Source organism: Mus musculus, chromosome 1 (genome assembly GCF_000001635.26).
Source record: "Mus musculus strain C57BL/6J chromosome 1, GRCm38.p6 C57BL/6J".
NCBI lineage: Eukaryota > Metazoa > Chordata > Mammalia > Rodentia > Muridae > Mus > Mus musculus.
In genome coordinates, this window is record NC_000067.6 from 140,619,004 (window position 1) to 140,642,400 (window position 23,397).

The window sequence follows — 23,397 nt, forward strand, 5'->3', positions numbered from 1 at the left end:
ACAAAACAGTAGAGTAATTTAGCTAGGCAGAAAGGTGGTTGGTCACTAAGCAGCACAGCAATTTCTGATGCTGTAAAAACACATGGATTGCTCTCTCAGTCCAAAATGATGAAGCTGTGCTGGGTTCAGCTTTTTACCAACCACACTGGATTGCAATGCTTGGATTGGGTCTTTATGCTGCAGCCTGCTTTAGTGTACACAGTAAGTGTTGAGCTCATTCTCGGAACTATGGTTCAGTGTAGACAATAGGTGTACATGAGTGTAATGTGTGTATCATGCTGAAGGAACAGAGCAGCAGGGCATGGGCTTCCAAGAGTATTGATGGTTGTTGTGGACATATGGCTTATTTGTTTAATAATGTATGTATTTTCATGCTCCTAGTTTGAGGAATGTCATCTCTGCCAAGATTAATGACTCCATGACAATAAGAGCCACCACATGTTCAGGAGGCAAGTGGTAGAATGCTGTTACTTTCATGATAATCCTCCAGGCTATAGGAAAGAACTCTGAAACATGACTTTAAAATTATACATAATTTCTCAGCTATGCAAAATATAAGCATGCAATATGAATTATGTAAAGAGCTCCACAGATCTAAAGGAATAGAGTCAGCTGCACTATGACTCAGTTCATCAGAAAGATACTAAGGAAGGAGATAAAAAGATTTAAGAAGTGGTGATCACAGGGCAAGATCTAACCCAACTAAATTTTTGTGTTTGTGCTTACAAAGGTTGGCATATTCCTGAGTTCAAGGTTAACCAGGGACAAAGGGAGTTTAGTTCCAGACCCAAATTTGGTAAAATGGTAATTTCAGGGTGGGGCCCTATATGTGCTTGCTGTCTCTTTCTATAAATCAAGGGGCTGGCTTGGGGATTGTTGATTCATGGTATAATCAAAAGGGGACTTGGGGTAATGACTGGATTTAGAAGTAAACAAAAGACTGGACTTTTGATTTGCAAGAGAAGAGCTACCAAAAGAGTTTTTCGAATAAGAAGAGAGCTGTCTCAAGCAGAACATAGAAAGAATGCTGTCTGGAAAGCCCTGAGCAGAACATAGGCCACCAGAGTCCTTTGTTTCACTTCTTCCAGATACCCCTTCTCTCAGAAACCCCTCTTTAAGCCAAGGCTGGTCCTTTCAGATTGCTAGAGTCAGTTTGAGGCCAAGCAGAGAAGTTCAATCAGAAAAGGGGGAGGGAGAGAAAAGGAGATGAGGAGGGGGAGGGGGAGGTGCAGGAAGAGGGGGAAGAGGAGGGGCAGGGGAGGTACTGAGGGACAGGCAGGGGGACTGGGACAGGGACGGGGATGGGGCCAGAACAGTCAATCTAGAGAGGAGTTTGAGTCAGCCAGGAGAGAAAGTTCAGAAAGACCTAGAAAAGATGACCTTATTCAGCAGTAAGTCTCAGAGGCTTAAAATGTTCTAGGCCTAGATTAGACTGTACTGAAGCTAGAAGCTTCCAGGACTGGGCCTAGGATAGCAGACAGAAGCAGTAATCCTTGGAAATGACATTTACATCAAGTGAATAAAGATTCCATTTACAATCCTCACCTTGACTTTCTGTTAGTGCTTTTTAACTATCTGATTTTTAGTAATTTCTTATTATCATCGGAAGGAAGACAATACACTTTACATCATAAATTTACTTGGCTACTTAACTGAAATCAAGATAACATTAATGGTTTGTAATTTTGTTTCTTTTCTAGTTCTTATGATAAACTGTTCTCGCAAAAGCCATTTAGGAGGGAAAGGGGTCTTATTTTAGCTCACAGTTTTATATTACACTCAACTATTGCAGGGAAGTCACAGACAAGGGCTTGCAGAAGTTGTTCATTTTGCAACCATAATCAGTAATAGAGAAAACTAAAGGATTGGTGGCTTGGGCTTGGTCGGATCAGCACTCACATACATCAGGACCCCCTGCCTAGAAGTGCTGCTGCCCTACAGTGAGTGGGTCTTCTCATATTAATTAATTTATTTTTTCTTTATATCCAACAGAAGTCACGGGCCACTCTTTCCTTTCTGCTTTGGAATCTCTACCAAACTACATGTTGTACTCAGTCCTTATCATCATCACCCTCTACCTCTGGAATTGTTTTAGTCTGTGCTTTATAATGGTTTCACTACTAGCATCTAAACATATAGCCTGAATAATGACACCCTTCCTTTATAAACACACACACACACACACACTCACACTGCCCCTTATTTCATCAGGCTGAGTGGACAGTTAGGGCATTTTTAAAGGATCTATAAATCACACAATGGATCTGTTCTGAAAATCCTCAACTTTCCTACTATGTAAGTATACTTTCTTACTATGTAAGTAAACACATGGTTTTCCAGCCACCAGGTCTCTTCAGTGAAAGCTTCCTCCATCCCCAACACATAATTACCTTTGTTATGATATGAATATGGTTTCCATGGAGACATCAATGAAAGGTATCTCTCACCTGTAGCTGTAAACACCTGTAAGAGGGAGAGCCAGAGGGTAGATGATAATGTCATGAAATTATGGTCAACCTCTTGGAGTTGCTTGATTTCTAGAGATTGAGTAGGGCCTTTTATGAATAAGTTAGGTATTACTAGAATAGATTTGTCACTTAGAGAGTAATGTGGGCCAGCAGTCCTCTGTCCTTCTCTGTCTTTCTTTTTCTTTTTCATATGACAATTCTAATCTTAACTTCTCCTCCATTGTATTGTGGAACATTGTGTCTCTCACCAGAATCAGAACAAGTGCCAGCAACATACTTTTGGTTACAGATTTGTGGGCTAAATATCTCTTTTTCTTTTTTCATTCACTTCTTATCCTCAGGCATTTTGTTACAGCAACAGATATAAAGGCTATCTATCTTTTATATTAAAGTTAATATTTAAGGCTGTTAGGAACATAGGGGAGCATGTGTCCTTATTACATGTTGGAACATCTTCTGGGTATATTCCCAGAAGTGGTATAGCTGGGTCCTCATGTAATACTACGTCCAACTTTCTAAGGACCCCATTTTTAATAGGGTTATTTGATTCTCGGGAGTCAAACTTCTTGAGTTCTTTGTATATATTGGATACTAGCCCTCTATTGAATATAGGATTTTTAAAGATCTTTTCATAGCATCCTTATTTATAATACCCAGAGGCTTGAAAGAACCCAGATATCCTTCAACAGAGGAATGGATACAGAAAGTGTGGTACATTTACACAATAGAGTACTACTCAACTATAAAAAACAATGACTTCAAGAAATTCTCAGGGAAATGGTTGGAACTAGAAAATTTAATCCTGGTAAGGTAACCCAATCACAAAAGAACACACATGGTATGCACTCACTGACAAGTGGATATTAACCCAAAAGATTGGAATACACAAGATACATTTCATAGACCACATGAAGCTCAAGAAGAAGGAAGATCAAAGTGTGGGTTCTTAGGTTCTTCTTAGAAGGGGGAATAAAATACTCAAGGGAAGAAATATGGAGACAAAGTATGGAGCAGAGACTGAAGGAAAGGCCATTCAGATATTGCCCCACCTGGGAATCTATCCCATATACAGTCATCAAACCAAGACACTATTGTGGATGCCAAGAAGTGCTTGCTGACAGGAGTCTGATATAGCTGTCTTCTGAGAGGCTTTACCAGAACCTGACAAATACAGAGGCAAATGCTTGCATCCAAGCATTGGACTGAGCATGGGGTCCCCAATGGTGGAGTTAGGGAAAGGACTGAAGGAGCTGAAGGTGTTTGCAGCCCCATAGGAAGAACAACATCAACCAACCAGGTCCCCCAGAGCTCCCAGGGACTAAACCACCAGTGGGTGGTTGGGTGGGGGAGCACCCTCATAGAGGCAGGGGGAGGATGGGTAGGATAAGGGGTTTCTGAAAGGTAAACCTTGAAAGGGGTTACCATTTGAAAGGTAAATAAAGAAAATACTCAATAAAAGAAGAAAGAAAAAAAGAGGACACATGGAAGGACCCATGGCTCCAGATGCATATGTAACAAAGGATGTTCTTGTGGGGCATCAACCGGAGGAGATCCTTGGTCCTAGGAAAGCTAGATGTCCCAATGTAGGGAAATGCCAGGGAGGGAAGGCAGAAATGGATGGGTGGTTAGGGGAGCACCCACATAGAAGCAGGGGGAGGCAAAATGGGATAGGGGGATTCTGGAGGAGGGGACCAGGAAAGGATATAACATTTGAAATGTAAATAAAGAAAATATCTAATTAAAAAGAAAGAATAAAAATGTTAGTATTTAAACTTAGTAAAGGTCATAATTCCTTTTGTAGATCTTAAATTATCACTTTTTATATTTTAATAATCAAAATTCTTTATTAAAGGTTGCTAAGCTCATGTCACATCTGTCTGTACTACAGAAAGGAAGAGGGCTTTTATTTCAGTGGGTTATATATATTTTTTTTGTATTTTCTAGCCTCCTTGTCATTAATTCTGGGCAAGTAGAAGTTTATTAATTTCATTTCATATATGATAATATAAAACCTTGAACATATGAGCAATCTATTTTCATCCTCTCATGAAAAACAAAATGAAACTATATTATCTGTGGTTCATATGCTCAAAAAGAGCACACCTTTGCACACCCTCTCTACCTGAAAACCAAAGACATAAAATGAATGGAAAATCAACTTGGTTTGTTAAAAATGTTAAGAATTGTGATGAGCACAATTTTTGTTTTGCTTTATTTTATCACTACTGTAGAAACTACTAACTCCAGAATGTCTCCTTGTACAGTATACTTTAAACAGGTAATCTGAAATTTCATGTGTATCTTTATTGTTTGGGGTAATGAGACATCAATTATTTTTCATCTACTTTTCTTTTTCTTATAGTCCTTTTTCAGCTTCCTATGCCTTCTTATAGTCCTTTTTCAGCTTTTTATGCCTTCTTATTTGTGACTGTCAATTCTGTGTCCTACATAAATGAAATCATTGAAGTTAACCCTTGCAACAGGCTTCATTTGCATATGTATTACACCATTGTCTCCATTTTTTCTTTTATTACTTTCCTCTGATTTTATCTTTTAAAATACTCTTTATTCTTAAGCATTTTATAAACAAACCCTCTGTGTTCTAGCATTTCAGACCATGCTTTCACTTGATGTCCTGTTTCATATTAACTCCAATACCTTTCTCCTATTCACTAACTACTCTCAATCAGAGTGCTATTTTTCTTCCAGTTTTATCTTCTATATTGATATCAGCATTTTATGGCTATTTGTAGCAATAAAATCTTCATATACTTTGTCTTAATTATGCATTTAGTTGATGTCTCACTTCTCTATTCTTCTTGATAGCAGAAGCCCTCTTTATCTGTTTCTATTTAAATCATTCTCTTAGTCTTTGGGTTATTCTCACAATTTATAAAATCTGAGTGAGGTTGTAAAAAGTCATCAAAGAGTACTACATTGTACACATTTGGCAACTAAGAATTTACAAGTGCTTTATCACACCACCAATTGCTTCTCTGATGTGAAAACTTACTGGCCCTCTAGGACTTCTAGTGGAGCTGAAGTGCTCAAGGTAGAGACCCATATATCTTTCTTATATTTCTTCCCCCAAAACAGTTTTTGCTTTTACTACATATGTCCAGACATCCAAACCAATCTTGTCTGACATTTCTTTTTGTTTATTGATGTTAGTTCTGAAATGTGATAGTTTAATACAGCTCTAAACACAATATTCTTTTCTAAATAATTGCTCATTCTTTGCAATGAGACTACTATTTGTCTATTATTTCCTCATTGTTTGCCTTGAACATGGAATCAAACTAACTGCTAGATTCATGTCCATTTTACTTTAAATAGCACCTAAATTTCTCTGATCATAGTTGAACTTCAAAATCCATGTGGTTTCATTACTGGTTGTTGCATTCTATCAAATAATGCATTTTCACAATACATATGAATACATAGTTCAGATTTTAAGCAGAATTTTATATTTATATGCTACTCTGAAAATCATTTTTCTGTCTTTATAAAAATAGCCAAGGATGTTTTTTATAAACAAGGTTGCTATTTAATATGTTTCAGACAGAGATCTCAAAATAGAGACAGGAAGCATATGTTATATGGTCAAAGGCTGACATTTATGGTCTTTAAACAATGTTAAAGTAATTAGATCTAACATACACAAACATTTTTTAGACATAAAAGATCTTTTATGTATAGCATCAATTTTCAGTTTGACACAACCTAGAAGCACCAGAAAAATAGTTTCAAAGGGGAAAGTCCTTGAAATTTAAATGATTTTGGAAGACTTAGTCCATAGTGGGCAGCCCCATTCTGTGGTAATAGATTTTGAATATGATAAAAGAAGAGATGGTATGGATTTGGGCAAGCATTTATTTCTCTCTGTTCTGTCTGTTGTCTGGATATCATGGGACTATTTGCTTTGAGCTGTTGTATCTGTGACTTCGCAGCTATAACGTACTGTAACGAGAAATTGCAAGTCAAATAAGCTCTTCTCCCCTAAATTGTTTGTTGTTGTTGTTAAGATATTTTATTGCTCTATAACTTTCAGTGTCTCTGGTTTTATGTGAAGTTCCTTGAGTCTTGAAGATATGGGCACAGGGAAAAAATTCCTGAATAGAACAGCAATGGCTTGTGCTGTAAGACCGAGGATCGACAAATGGGACCTCATGAAACTGCAAAGCTTCTGCAAAGCAAAAGACACCGTCAATAAGACAAAAAGACCACCAACAGATTGGGAAAGGATCTTTACCTATCTTAAATCAGATAGGGGACTAATATCCAATATATATAAAGAATTCAAGAGGGTGGACTCCAGAAAATCAAATCACCCCCTTAAAAGATGGGGCTCAGAGCTGAACAAAGAATTCACACCCAAGGAATACCGAAAGGCTGAGAAACACCTGAAAAAATGTTCAACATCCTTAATCATCAGAGAAATGCAAATCAAAACAACCCTAAGATTCCATCTCACACCAGTCAGAATGGCTAAGGTCAAAAATTCAGGTGACAGCAGATGCTGGAGAGGATGTGGAGAAAGAGGAACACTCCTCCATTGTTGATGGGATTGCAAGCTTGTACAACCACTCTGGAAATCAGTCTGGCGGTTCCTCAGAAAATTGGACATAGTACTACCGGAGGATCCTGCAATACCTCTCCTGGGCATATATACAGAAGATGTCCCAACCGGTAAGAAGGACACATGCTCCACTATGTTCATAGCAGCCTTATTTATAATAGCCAGAAGCTGGAAAGAACCCAGATGTCCCTCAACAGAGGAATGGATACAAAAAATGTGTTACTTTTACACAATGGAGTACTACTCAGCTATTAAAAAGAATGAATTTATGAAATTCCTAGGCAAATGGATGGACCTGGAGGGCATCATCCTGAGTGAGGTAACCCAATCACAAAAGAATTCAAATGAAATGTACTCACTGATAAGTGGATATTAGCCCAGAAACTTAGTAAAAATTCAAATGAAATGTACTCACTGATAAGTGGATATTAGCCCAGAAACTTAGTATAGCGAGATATAAGGTACAAGATGCAAAACACATGAAACTGAAGAAGAACGAAGACCAAAGTGTGGACACTTTGCTCCTTCTTAGAATTGGAAACAATCACCCATGGAAGGAGTTACACAAAGTTTGGAGCTGAGACAAAAGGATGGACCATCTAGAGACTGCCATAGCCAGGGATCCATCCCATAAATAGCCTCCAAACAATGACACCATGGCATACACTAGCAAGCATTTGTTGCAAGGACCATAATATAGCTGTCCCTTGTGAGACTAGGCTGGGGCCTAGCAAACACAGAAGTGGATGCTCACGGTCAACTATTGGATGGATCACAGGGCCCCCAATGAAGGAGCTAGAGAAAGTACCCAAGGAGCTAAAGAGATCTGCAACCCTATCGGTGGAACAACATCATGAACTAACCAGTACCCCGGAGCTCTTGACTCTAGCTGCATATGTATCAAAAATGGCCTAGTCGGCCCTCAATGGAAAGAGGCCCATTGGTCAGGCAAACTTTATATGCCCCAGTACAGGGGAACGCCAGGGCCAAAAAATGGGAATGGGTGGGTAGGGGAGTGGGGGGGGGACTTTTGGGATAGCATTGGAAATGTAATTGAGGAAAATATGTAATAAAAAAAGATATTTTATTGCATCAGTCGAAATGGCACTACAACAAAGACTAAGTTCAAAGTTTTAGTCAAAAGAAAGGAATTTTAAGCTATGTTTGACCTCCAACTTCTTCATTTGACAGCTTAGAACAAACCAAAAAAGTATAAACGTATCAAAAGGGCCAGGCATGGTGGCACATGCCTTAACCCCAGCACTTAGGATGCAGAGGCAGGCAAATCTCTAAATTTGAGGGTAGCCTGGCCTACAAAGTGAGCCTAGCCTGGCCTACAAAGTGAGTCCAGGAAAGCCAGAACTCTGAAACACAGAGAAACAAAACAAAAGCACACACGCACACACACACACACACACACACACACACACACACACACACACACACAAAATAACACAAGACAAAACAAAAACCCAACAACAACAACAAAAGGAAAACCAAAACAAAATTAAACAAAAAAGTGGCAGACAAATAGATAAGTGGGTCTCTGCAGCATGAAGATAGAAATGAAAATCTGGTATAGATGATTTCATTAACCTGGATCAGATTTGGGGGAGTCTGATGCTAGAATTCATTGCCAGCAAATTTAAAACCCTGCACAGTTTATGTAAAGGCTTCCAGACAATAACCAGTCCAGATATACAGTAAAGGTTAGGTAAGACTGCATAGAAACTCTTTTACAAAGTACATGTGACCTTGAGGTAAGGTTTTATAGCTAAAAGGCCTAGAATCTAATGTGGTTTCATAGCATAGAGGTCAGCAGGTTATAAAGTACATGTGACCTCTCTTCTAAGGATGGTCCAGGGAGAGGAGAGTCTGGCATAGTCATTCTGGGGAATTTGGTGAGGTCTGCCTCTATAGTGAAAGGTGGGTGAGGTCTGTTTCTACAGTTAGCAGAAGGTCACCAGGCCACTAATAGCCACTCTCACCTTTCTGGATGGAATTGCAGGTACTTGATTTTGTCTCCTCTGTTGAGGAGATACCCTTCCTTGATTAACATTCTAGGTTCACTTAGTGTGCATATGTTAGTACAAGGCCTTTGTACCATCGACTTATACTCTAAGGCAGTAAAACTCCATACCTGAGTTAGAGGAAGTGAAACAAATCAGGTATTCAAAATGGAGCTATTTAATGTAGTACAGCCTCGTTCAAATGGAACATGATAGCTTAGGTAAAGGACATTCAATTTATAACATTCTTTTGTACCAATTTGAACTGAAAAAATGGTTTGGACTCTTTAATACTACTAAACCAATGTATACAACCAGGATGGAAATCCCAGAATTAGCTATTAGGTTTATGTTTATTTTGCTCTTTTGGCTTCTGAGTTAGACATAGACCATGGAATATAATCACATTATTTCCTTAATATCCAGCATGTTACATTACTCAAATGTGTCACTTTGAGGTTTTTTTTAATGAAAAATTGCATAGCTTGTCATTTTTAACATACACTCAGTAAATTTACTGAGAAAAAGGACAATGGCAATCTGATGAGCTACATGGAGACACTAGAACAGTCAACACCTGGAACTCTGTCTGGGGCAGTAACACCAACACAGAGCAGTATGAATTACATTCCTAGAGATTGTAAGTTCACCCTTTCTGTGTGACAGATGAAAACCACATCGGTGAGTGGGGACTGAACTCACAATGTTTCCTGTGACGGCTGCATGAGAGCGATTACCGTAGGCTCATATACGTAAATAAATGCTGTGTCCCTACTTTGCAGAACGACTTGGAAGGATTATGAGATGTACATTTGCTGGAGGAAGTGTGTCACTGAGGGTATGTTTAAGATCAAAAGCCACTGCCAGGCCCAGGGTATCCTCTTTGCCATCTGCATGCACATCGGAACACAAGCTCTCAGTCCCATTACTTACTACCTGATACCATGTTTTTGGCCATTACAATAATGGACTAACCCTCTGAAACTGTAAGCAATCCTCCAATTAAATCATTCTTCTATAAGTTGCCTTGGTCAGTGTCTCCTCACAGCAATAGAACACTAACTAAAACACTTTCCTGTGCTTGTGACCAAACATTCTTTTTTTTTATTTTTGATTTTTTTTTACCAAAAAATTCTATCTCAAACATACTGATCTAAGTAACTCTAAACAATGATTTTTATTTCCCTTTCTTTTTCTTCCTTGTGGTCCTAACAATTGACATTAGGCAATCATTAGCTTTTTATTTCAGGAAGTAGTGCTCAAACCTGAGACTTTAATCTATTTTAAATAATTTGCTTATTAGGACTCACAGGCTAATCTTCATAACTGACTTCTAAATACTTACCTTTCACCCAGTGTTCTGATGTTTTGTGTTATTATGTAACCAAGCCCTGTCTTTTTTTTCCTTATATCATTTATTCCTGCCTTTAAAATGTGGTTGTTTTGTTTGGAAACACTGAATTCTATAAGTTCCTATATTCATAGTATGGGGAAATCCAAAAAATAGATGTTTTTGTAAACCTGGTATTTTCTGCCAGGCATTTTGGGAAAATAGCACTGACTACAAAGAACTTGGATTTCCTATGTTTTTCCATATCTAAACAGATACATGTTAGTTATCTTTTGTTTCCTTGATTTTTCTTCAAGTAAATGCAGATTTGTCAAGGCAGTGCTTTTTAATATCATTAATGGCATTCCCTTCAAATAAAGAAATGGTAATAAATGGTCATGATGTTGCCCATTCACCTCTCTCTCTCTCTCTCTCTCTCTCTCTCTCTCTCTCTTGAAATTTGCTTGTACACAGCTTACCTTCCTTTGAGTATATATTGGTTTTATCACTAATGACAAATCATTGTCACTAGTGAGCAAACTATTTTCCTATGGCTTTCTTTGACAATATTTGACTGCCTGGCTTTTTCAAATTTAAAAAGATTTTCCCTATTTCCTCCGTTTCTCATCACATATTATATTGTGATTATAGTATCTTCTGTCAGTACTTCTCTGAGCTTCTCCTAACTCCCAACCATCCAAACTTACTCCTTTTCTGTCTTTCATTAGAGAAGAGCAAGTTTCTAAGAGATAACAACCAGACATGACCAAATAAAATATAACAATATAAACCAAAAAACCATCATATTAAAGTTGGGTATGATATCCTAATGGGAGAAAAAGAGTCCCCCAAACAAGCACAAGAAATCAGACACTTATTTGTTATCACACTCAAGGTTCCATAAAAATACTAGCTAAATGTTTGCTAGTGGGAGTGCAAACTTGTACATCCAACTTAGAAATCAATATTGCAGTTTCTCAGAAAACTGGGAATTGATCTAACAACTCAAGTATACTATTCTTTGGACATATACCCAAAGGATGTGCCATTCTATCACAAGGACACTAGCTCAATTGTGTTCATAGCAGCTTTATTCAGAATAAATAGGAAGTGAAAGCAACTTACATGTCCATAAAAGAATTGATAAAGTAAGATTGATACATTTACACAATGGATTATTATTTAGCTATTAAAAAATTGACATCATGAAATTTTCAGGCAAGTGGGATGAACTAAAAGAAAAATCCTTAGTGAGTTAGATAACCCAGACCTAGAAAGGTAAATGTGGTATGTTCTTAGGTATAAGTGGATATTAGCTGTAAAATAAAAAATAATCATGCTACAATCCACAGACCCAGAGAGGCTAAGTAACAAGGACAGCTAAAGGTGGGCTTCAGGAATATCTGGGAAGGAGTATGGACTAAATAGCATGGGTGGACTGGATGCAGGTAGGGACAGGAACAGGAAAGATCAGGTCAGTGAGGATGAGAGAGAGAGTGACAACTGGAATTGGTGACTATCTTCAACATAAGCTAGAAACCTAGTGCAGTGGAAACTCCTATGACTCTATGAGGTGATACTAGCTAAGACTCAATAATGGGGTACACAGAGCCTGAACAGGCCGACTCCTGTATTCAGGCAAGACTTCCAGGGAAAGGTAGTGATACCAACTTAGCTACATAATCTTCATACTACAATTTGTCCCACCTACAGTATGTCCTAGGGTAAAGGGGGCACAGAAATTGTGTGAGTACCCAATCAATGATTGGTCTAACTTGAGACCTATACCAGGAAAAGGGATCCTACCCTTGACACTGCCTGGAGGGCCTGCACCCAGAGGCTGTGTAGTCCGGAGTCCTAAGATACAAACAACATGACCAGAAATAAAAGTCATTGTGTTCTACTCATAGTCAGGCATCATAATATCCAGAGTTAACTGATCTGGGCTTACTCAAAGGGGCTCACAGAGACTGAATCAACAATCAAGAAGCCTCCATGGATCTGACCTAGGCCCTCTGGATATATGTTACAGGTGAGTAACTTGGTGTTCTTGTATGATTCCTAATAGTGGGAATCGGGACTTCCTCTGACTCTTTTGCCTGTTTTGGGGGCCCCTTTCCTCCTACTGGGTTGTCTTGTCCAGCCTTAATATTAAATGAGGTGCCTAGTCTTATTTGATATGCCATATTTGGTTGATATCCCTAGGATTCATCCCATTTTCTGAAATAATAAATACTAAAAAAATAAAATCCAAAACAAAACAGTAAAGAAAAAGTATCTTATGCCATAGAATCATGTTACACGCTACTAATTATTGAACTAGTTATTGAAGTTCTCTCCCTTATTGGCATTCTATTTGTGTGTGATCATGTATAGGCGTTTGTTGTATGTACATATGTATGTGCTGGTGTTCAAATTTATGGGTGCATGAATTGGCCAGAGTTCGATGTTATGTCTAGTTTCATTACTCTCTGCCTTGTTCTTCTCATGTTGAGACTCTATGTGAAGTTTTAGCTAGGCTGGTGGACAGAAAGGCTCATCAGTCCTCTGCTTCTATTTCCCTACAGCACTGGGGAGTGCTTACCTCCTAATTGGCCTTCTAATGCTATCACAACTGGTGATATCACAAATGCTCTAGCATTTACCTAATGTCACAAAAAATGTTTCATACAAAGAAACCCTTTTAAAACGACTATTACATCGTTGCATCTGCATCCTTTCAGGAAGCACCTGGGAATCCCAAAATACTACCAAGGAGCCGATTCCAACGCAATCACACTGGGAGTTTTATTTAAGCTTGAGCTTCGGTTCACCACTGTCACTGATGCTGTAGGACTGGATTGTGAAGCCCCAGCCCTCACCCAGACAAGGTTTTATAGGAAACAGCAAATGAGAAGGGTTCCACCTTGGAAAGCATCTAATTGGATGACTATTATGGCATATATTGTCTTGTAAGCCGACAGGTGGGTGTACTGTACGATTATTTGCATATTTGTGTAAATATGATCTGTATGTGTGGATTGTATGGCCAAGTGTATGCGTAGGTGCGTAGATGCAGTGCATAGTCCAGAAGAGAATGGAGCAAGTTCCACTTCATCCTGTTGGAGTTACAGGGTCTCTTTGTGAAACTTTAGCTCCCAGTGTTCATCAGCAGTGGAACCAGCAAGCCTACTTTGCTCATTCTTTTTCATTCTGCTTCTTTCCTTCTGAATAAAGTTGGTTTTTTTTTTTTTTTTTTTTTTTTTTTTTTTTTAACAGCGTTGGAATCTTCTACTTTCCTATCATTTCTTTCTCACCTGTATTTACTCTTGTCTTCAAAACTATCATTTTTAGTTCTTTTTAGGTATATATTTCTTTTGTTTGTAATTTTTTTCTGCCTTCAATGGGTTCCTATTTTTCTTTCCTTTAGTTTCTCATTTGGATAGTTGTTAGTGTATTTACGGTCTTCTTGCTCAAATTTAATGTGGCTAAATTTGGTGATACGTTTTCTTCATTCTGATATAATAGGTGCATCATTTATGTTATTCTCATTGAACACATCAATGACAAATATCACTAATCTTGTAGCATCAGAACAGTGAGAGGGAAGAATTTGACTAAGCAGTTACAGAGATTTGGTTATTAAACCTCAGATCTCTCTACATTTTACTAAAATAAAAGAATGCCTTTGTAGATTTACATTTACCCATTCGGCTTTGCCAACTCTAAGCTCCTTTATTTGAGACTAAGTAGAATCTCTGGCCAGAAAAACAAATATCAGTTATGACAAGTGCCACAAGATGATGAGAGCCACAATCTTACTGGAAACCTTAGCTGTTCAGAGGCCCTTGGGGACCTTTTTGTAGCAGTTTAGGTAACATTTTGATTGTAAGAGACTCCTTGTCTTAGGGTCATAACAGTTGATCTTGCAGCATGTCCTTAATGACTCCTTTGTAATCTCTTTTGCTTGTTGTTCCTCATTTCCTTTGTCTCTGAAAATTAGTTTCTGGTGAGACTTAGAATTTCCTTGTATTTTGAAGTGCCACACGTGCTATTTAGTGGTCCCATATCAGGAACTGGCTAGGTTTCTTTTTTCTATAAATTTCAAATTCATTATGGCAACTTCGATTTATCTTTTCAGCACTAGGTGAATAGTTAATGACTCTCTGCATAAATTCCACTTAAGTATAAAGTAGTGGTAATATGAAACTCAAGGAGAATGAAGACTGAAGTGTGGACACTATGCCCCTCCTTAGATTTGGGAACAAAAAACCCATGGAAGGAGTTACAGAGACGGAGTTTGGAGCTGAGATGAAAGGATGGACCATGTAGAGACTGCCATAGCCAGGGATCCACCCCATAATCAGCATCCAAACGCTGACACCATTGCATACACTAGCAAGATTTTATTGAAAGGACGCAGATGTAGCTGTCTCTTGTGAGACTATGCCGGGGCCCAGCAAACACAGAAGTGGATGCTCACAGTCAGCTAATGGATGGATCATAGGGCTCCCAATGGAGGAGCTAGAGAAAGTAGCCAAGGAGCTAAAGGGATCTGCAACCCTATAGGTGGAACAACATTATGAGCTAACCAGTACCCCGGAGCTCTTGACTCTAGCTGCATATATATCAAAAGATGGCCTAGTCGGCCATCACTGGAAAGAGAGGCCCATTGGACTTGCAAACTTTATATGCCCCAGTACAGGGGAATACCAGGGCCAAAAAGGGGGAGTGGGTGGGCAGGGGAGTGGGGGTGGGTGGATATGGGGGACTTTTGGTATAGCATTGGAAATGTAAATGAGTTAAATACCTAATAAAAAATGGAAAAAAAAAAAGAAAAAAAAAAGTAGTGGTAATAATTATGTTTTCTATAGTCATCAGGCTTGAAATATTATTAACATCATACATTGCAAAAACTTTTAACATTTCCCATGTTTCTTATATTTTTCTCGCCTCTTGTGAAGAGGACACAGAATCTCCTAGAAAGGTGGTTATGGATGTTTGTGAGGTACTGTATGATACCAGAACCAGCTCATCTTCAAGACCAATGACTGCTCTGAACTCCCTAGCCTTATCTCTGGTCCCCCAATGCCATATCTAAAATGCCAAGAATTTGTGTTTGTTTTGTTTCCTACAATACCTACATTATGTTGTACGTATGGTAGTGCAGTGTGAATAACTCCATAAATGCTTTCTAATAAATAAAGAGATCATTATATACTTTATTTGGCTATTAATGTATAAATAGCCCTTGTATAAAAGGTTTCAATATCTATTATTTATCACACTTAAATTTAAGATTATTGCAGTAATTAAAGCTAAAAATAGAAAGGAGAGGAAAGAGAAACAAATTTGCTTTGAAGAAGTACTACTTGTGCAAAGGGCTCTTTCCACCAGTATTATAAAAGTTGAGAGAAAAAGGTATTCAAAACCATAATGAAATATTTCTGGAATATTTCTAAGCTGAAACTTCACTTAAGAATCAGACATCACTGAAGTTCAATTCAAAGCTAGACAAGCTTTAAGTTGTAATATTTAGTTTTGTCTGTACATTTCACATTACAAAAATATATGCTTTTTCTTTTGTTTTGTTTTGTTTCTGTTTTTGTTTTGTTTTCTGAAAATGAGTGTCCAGAGAAAAATTACCTCATAGAATCTATTAACTCAGATACTGATGAAAAAAAAAATCAGCTCAGGTCCCTGCCTTGCCTCAATTCACAGTTATTCTTTTAGAATGATTTGATAGTCTTCTTTTATTGCTGGAAAAATATACAAGTGTGTGTAGATGATGTTAAGCCATTCACCGTGTTCATCAAAAGTGCAACTTGATGTGTACTCTCTCCAAATTTTATACATTCAGAAGGACTGAATAATGAACAGTAAAACATATTATAAAATGGTAGAAGTTAGAATAGGCCCAATTAAAAAATATTTTTCAGAGTACAAACAGCAGACACCAATGATCCGTAACTTGTCTAGACTTATCGATTATTTTTATATTCTCATTCTTTTTGCATTCTACAAAGATTTGAAGAAGTATATCAGTCAGAACTTAAGAAAATAGTCTAGTTTTAGAGTTACATACACTTATAAACTTAGCCTAAATTCATAAATTGAATACATAGAACATTTACAAATGAGTACTTATCTTGGGGGGGGGATTTTAAAATAAGGAATGCTTTTATATGCTTAGATGACTTAATGGGTGAGGATAATTGCTGATAAGCCAGGTAACCTGAGTTTATTACCTGGATGTCACATATTGGGAGGAGGAAATTCACTCCCATAGTTGTGCTGTGAAACTCACATGTATAAATAATGGGCATGCATAAACACACACACACATGCACGTACACACACACACAGATATCAATAAATAAATTATTGTAAATGAGAAAACCTTAAATGAACATCTTTTTCTAACAGCACAGAAAAAAATCTGCTTATACACCACCAAGTCCACACAGAAAGAACACAATACTCTAAATTTCCTCATTCTTTCTAGGAAATGTTTATGCATGATTTTCATATGTTTATATTCTCTTTACTTTGAGTGTTTATAGGAAAGATGAGTTTATTATTGAAAGGAGAGTTGATATTTTCAACCTATTTTATGAAGTAGGAGTGATAAAAATGATAGAAAAGTACTATTTTTATTTTTGATGTTCAGAACTACTTAGATAGAGATTCCAATAATAAACTGTTTTGTAACTTGAACATTTCATAAGGAAATGGTGGATTTAGTGACACAAAAAGTCAGGGGCAGTTAACATAATGTAAAGTTGTTTCCAAAAACCTACAGAAATCTACCAACTTATATGACAAGTTAAAATGCCATACTTTGCAATGTTGGCTAATATTTCAACTAATAGCCAGAATTTATTAAGCAAATTTCCAATGACAATTGTAGGAGATCTCTTCATGAGATTTGTCTCAGAGAGACCACACAGGTCCAACAAATAGTACAGTGTCTTGTTATTGTACTTAGTTGCTCACCAGAACTAGATGATGAAAACGTCCTGCTGAAGACACTATGTACCATGATTGTAAGTTATGGAGATGTCAAGATGGCATTGACTGAAAGCTTTCCTTCTGGTGGCTTGCATTCTAGGTGTTAAAGTGTGTAATGCAGACTTCTCAGGAAAAAAAATGCACTGTTTCCCAATTGTGATCAATGAATTACAATATAATTCTAATAGGCATGATATGCACACTAATCCAATAGTCACATGACTGTTAATGGGGTAACTGACTTCTCTGATTGTATTTGAAGCTGAATTCACAAGAGGGAGTAAGCTGGTTTTAAAAATATAGGTATTTTAGTGCAGTAACCCAGACACAAAAGGGTGTGCATGGAATATACTCACTTATACATGGATATTAGCCATAAACTACAGACTTAAAGGAGCCAAACATCAAGGTGGGTCTCAGCTAGAATGCTTGAATATCACTCAAAAATGTAAATAAAATAGATGTCAGAAGTGGATGGAGGGAGGGAAGTGGATGGGAGAAGGGCTAGGGAAGGAAATGGGGACAAGGGAGGCAAACAGGTATAGGGACAGGAGTTGAGAGAGAATGGAAATAGGTGGTGAACATGAAGGGAAGGATCCAGCAAGTCTATAGAGGTGTCTAGCTGAGTCTTATAGCAGGGGGAGATATGAAGCCTGAAGCCATTCAGGAATCCCAGTGGAGGGATTAGGAGGTCAATCCATCCACAAAATCTTTGACCCAAAATGTGCCCAGCTTACAAGATGTGTAGGGACAAAGGTAGGCTACAGAAAGAGGGAGAGGCTAACCAATAACTGGAGCAACTTGAGACCCATCCCATTGGCAAGAACAAATCTCTGACACTATTGAAAATACTCTGTTATGCTTGTAGAAAGGAGCCTAGCATAACTGTCCCTGGAAAGGCTCCACCCTTTAGCCAATGGAGGAAAAAAAACATGGCTATTGAGGTCATAAAATAACTTGCTGCTTAGAAACATTGACATGATGTCCATTTGCCTTATAAACATTTAAAAATATACCTTTAAACAAATTTCCCTCTTAGCCTTAATCAAATAAGCCTTCCTTCCTTCCTTTTCAAAGAATGGCAACAAATCAGCTCAATAGTACATTTCTAACTAGATGTATTTCTGCCCATTAGAAAGGCAACTCCAGAGGAAGAACAACAACATCAACCAACTAGACCCCCCCCCCAAGAGCTCCCAAGGACTAACACACCAACCAAACAATACACATGGAGGGATTCATGGCTCCAGCTGCATATGTAGCAGAGGATGACATTGTCTGGCAACAAAGGAAGGGGAGGCCCTTGTTCCTGTGAAGGCTTGATGCTCCAGCATAGGAGAATGTCACCTATGGGGCAGAGCACCCTTGGGTGTGGGTGTGGGAGCACCCTTGTGGAAGCAGGAGAAAGAGGGTTGGGATAGGGAATTCTTGGAGAGGAAACAAGGAAGGGAGATAACACTTGAAATATAAACAAAGTAACCAGTACAAAATTAAAAAAAAAAAAGACAGCTCTATGAATTGGGAGGAATGGGTAATTACTGATTGCATGTGAACCATGTTTCATACTTTTACAGGTATTTTTGGAGTGTGATGCATCACACTGAAGACATTGATTGGTCCTTGTATGTAGGACTATTGAGAATGGGATGTTGATGCTGTCTTCTCTGTATTAACTCTTCTCAAATTGCATCAGGTGCTTTCTATCCCTGAAGCTTGGGGCAAATAGTTCAGCTCTGCTAAATAACAAAGACCATGATTTTTGTTGCTTGAGACAGGACAGTTTGGTGACATTTTCTTAAAATTAAAGGTGAGTAGATAATATTTTGGGCTTACTACCATGTTGAAAAATAAATGAAAGATACAATGCATAAATATGAGGGAAATATTCTTTTATTTGAAAAAAAAGTGTTTTGCAGAAAAATAAGTTCTGAAATTATTCATGGATTATAACCTCATAGGGATCATAAGAATCTATGTCCTCTGCTGTTAGCTCATTGCTAATACTCATTTCCAGTGAACTGAGAAGTTAATCTTTGGTAAGCAATTCAAGCGCTATTTCTAACTGTGCTCTGATCTTCACCCTGTGACAAAATGTAAACGTAAAAACACTGAACTGGAGATTCAAATAGGGTACCACCCAGGTTGCTCCAGCTATATATACTATATGCTTTTAATCTCCTTTGTCCACTTGTAACTTGCAATAAGCAAAATAAAAAAATAAATCCTTACCTATCAATACTTTCTATGATTCTAATTGTGTATAATTATATAATTAGAAGACACAGAGATGCTGAATATCTAAATTCAAAGCCCAACTACCTGCTGCCTGCATTTTTAGGGGATATTTGTTCTAAAGATAGACACAACTTGAAAGTTAGGAGATAGAAAAAAGCAGCAAGTTTATTAGGTAAAATAGACAAGTATGTAGCATTAAAGCACACACACACATGAGATCATCACATTATGGTGAAGTGGTCAATTTGGCCAAAGGTTGTAGTAATCATAGACATGAATTTATTTTCATACGAATATATATATATATATATATATATATATATATACACATATACATGTATGTATGTAAAGCAGATAATGACATAACTGAAGTGAGAGATAAATAGTAGGTCAACAACAGGAGATTTTTTTTTACTTTTAAAAAAATCTTTTATTAGATATTTTCTTCATTTACATTTCAAATGCTATTCCAAAAGTCCCCTATACCCTCCCCCCCCCACCCCTGCCCTGCTCTCCAACCCTCCCATTCCCGCTTCTAGGCACTAGCATTCCCCTGTACTGGGGCATATGATCTTTGCAAGACCAAGGGACTCTCCTCCCAATGATGGCCGACTAGGCCACCTCTACTACATATGCAGCTAGAAACACGGGCTCTGGGGGTACTGGTTAGTTCATATTGTTTTTCCTCCTATAGGGTTGCAGACCCCTTCAGCTCCTTGGGTACTTTCTCTAGCTTCTCCATTGGGGGCCCGGTGTTTCATCCTGTAGATGACTGTGAGCATTCACTTCTGTATTTGTCAGGCACTGGCATAGCCTCTCAAGAGACAGCTATATCAGGGTCCTATCAGCAAAATCTTGCTGGCATATGCAACAGTGTCTGGGTTTGGTGGCTGTTTATGGGATGGATCCCCGGGTGGGCAGTCTCAGGATGGACCTTCCTTCAGTCTCAGCTCCAAACCTTATCTCTGTAACTCCTTCCATGGGTATTTTGTTCCCCATTCTAAGGAGAAACAAAGTATGCACATTTTGGTCTTTTAATATTCTTTCTTTGTTTTGTGCAGTTGGTGTTTTGATTATTATGTGACAGGAAGAATTTCTTTTTTTGTTCATTCTATTTGGAGTCTTGTAGGCTTCCTGTATGTTCATGGACATCTCTTTCTTTAGATTAGAGAAGTTTTCTTCTATAATTTTGTTGAAGACATTTACTGGCCCTTTATGTTGAAAATCTTCATTCTCATCTATACCTATTATCTTTAGGTTTGGTCTTCTCATTGTGTCCTGCATTTCCAACAGGAGATTTAACAGGAGATTTAAATTTTCAAAGGGGTTATTCCATCTAGAAAATAAACCATAAAGTCTTTTCACTTTGAACCTAACAGACATACAAAGAATATCTCATGAACTGTAGCAGGATTCATATTCCTCTCATGGCTATATGAAACATACAACATTAGCTCATAAAGTAGTTTTTTTTTTTCGGTTGTTGAGACAGGGTTTCTCTGTGTAGCTCTGGCTATCCTGGAACTCACTCTGTAGACCAGGCTGGCCTCGAACTCAGAAATCTGCCTGCCTCTGTCTCCCAAGTGCTGTGATTAAAGGCATGTGCCACCATTGCCCAGCTATAAAGTAGATTTTTACCAATTTTAAGATTAAATCATATCAGATATTATTTTGATACCAATAGTTATTAAACTAACAATCAGTATCATGGAGAAATTAGAAAGCTCAAATGAGCAAAGTTAAGCCATGTGGTAATAAACTATAAATGGACCAAAAATTATATTAAAGGAAAAAGAAGAAGCAAATTGAGATTAACAAGAGTGGGAAACAACATCCTGAAACCTGTGAGATTGAACAAAAAGTATTAAATTGAAAAATTATTAATTATCATTAATTTTTAATAAAGATAAAATTCATACTAACAAAATGAAAACCTCCAATAATCAACCTAGTGCTATAATCACATATTATGAAATATAATTCCTATGGGGTTAGTGTTGAAAATATATGATGAATGCATATACCTGTAGAAAACTATAATAAAAACAAGAAGAAAAAACAATAGAATAACCAACAAGTTAAACCTAGAAGAAACAAAGCAAGAAAAAAAACGTCATGCCTGAAAATAAGCACTTGAATGAAAAAAATAGCATTTGCAAGGAAGATGGGCACATGAACAACTAACATTAACAACATCATCTCACTGTTGTTAATATCACTTTTATCAAAATGACATACACATACATACACATGAGGGGAGAGAGAGATACAGAGAGAGATGCAGAGAGGTACAGAAACACAAAGACTTGAAATAGAATATCATTTATTAAACATGGGAGAACTTATAGTCTATTATAATAACGAGAAAATGAGAAAGATGCCTAAATACAAATAACAAATGATGTCAGATATATTAGGGTTCTCAAATGGTCCCTCAATCCCTCAGATATGGGAAGATAAAGGTAACCAGTGCTATAGTGTTTAGAAAATCTTCATACACTTTTTCTTATCAGATTAAAGAACCATAAGAACTATTATGCAATGGGGTCACTGCAGTTAGCAACCATTGGTATATATGTTTTTTTATTTGTAAATGCAAAAAGAATGGATCTCCACTTTTATAGACTGTAACTTGTGTTGCAAAGGATCCTGGTAATTATTCCATGATGCTCTGTGTTATGCAAGCATCATCTTGTACTCCTAAAAATTCCTCAGAATTATTAGTTTTACCTCAATAATATTAAAACAAAGGAAGTGACTATGATAACATTCTTGGTCACTTACTTTCTCCAGTACTGTATCAGTGGCATTCTGAGCAGTGCCATGCCATGCTTAAGATGCCATTGAGTAAAATATACCACTTGTATGCTGCCTTCCTTGCATTTATCATTTTATACATATCATGCATGTCTTCTTTTCCTCCTGCACCTCTCAGTGTCATTGCAGAGAGACACTATTTACTGGTTAATTAATCCCTCAAAAAAATATTTACCTATTTAAAAACAAATGAATCCCTATGTAAATATGTTAGCTATTATGTGCATCCAAACACTCATCTTTGAATTTTTTGTCAGTATGCCATGTGGCAGTTGCTATTGGCAAACCTATTTTACCGTTGATAAATGTGAGATACACAGAGGAGAAGCAAAGTAAATTATTACTTAGTGTCATGTCACATAAAATGCTAAGCCCAGACATATGCCAAGGTTATCAGGCTTCAGGGTTCACAGGCTATACCACCGATGCTGCTGAATATGTCTTCTCAAATTACCCATACTCCATATTAGAAACTTAGAAGCTTCAATACCTTCTTTGATATTTACTGCTGTTTTGAAGGCTGGGACAAACATATGATCAAGCATCTTGGGTTTCAATTTCCAAGGAGACCCTTCCCTCTCTCTTATATTTGTGGATCCCTGCAACCTATGACATTACATGATAGGAAGGGGCAACTCTTGGGGCTACTGTTGAAAGGACACTGTCACAATGAGGTTTCAAAACTTATGTCTGTACTGGATTCTAATTCCCTTCTAAAGTCCCTAATGCCATCTTTTGCTGAATTAGGACTTGCAACAGATGAACTTGAGGACAGCTGCTATTCCAATTTTAACAACTGCCCTTACTACTCTGGTGATGTCCATAGGACTGTTGGCACTTTGTTAATGACCAGACAGATCAGTGGTGCTCATGGTGCTACAATCAACAGCAAAGTCATCTTTGTCACTTGCATTATCAGGAGTGTATCACAAGGCAAATAGACAGCAAGGGTATATTTATTTGGACTTA

The 23,397-nt window shown here is 37.6% G+C and overlaps 1 long non-coding RNA gene across 1 annotated transcript in view; it reads right to left on the reverse strand.

Annotated features, from left to right (window-relative positions):
* The window catches only part of 4930590L20Rik (RIKEN cDNA 4930590L20 gene), an 86,227-nt gene that overhangs the window by 48,828 nt on the left and 14,002 nt on the right, over positions 1-23,397 (reverse strand). The window contains exon 2 of the long non-coding RNA NR_040604.1: positions 2,391-2,463. This is a non-coding gene — a long non-coding RNA (RIKEN cDNA 4930590L20 gene). The remainder of the gene's footprint in view (positions 1-2,390; positions 2,464-23,397) is intronic.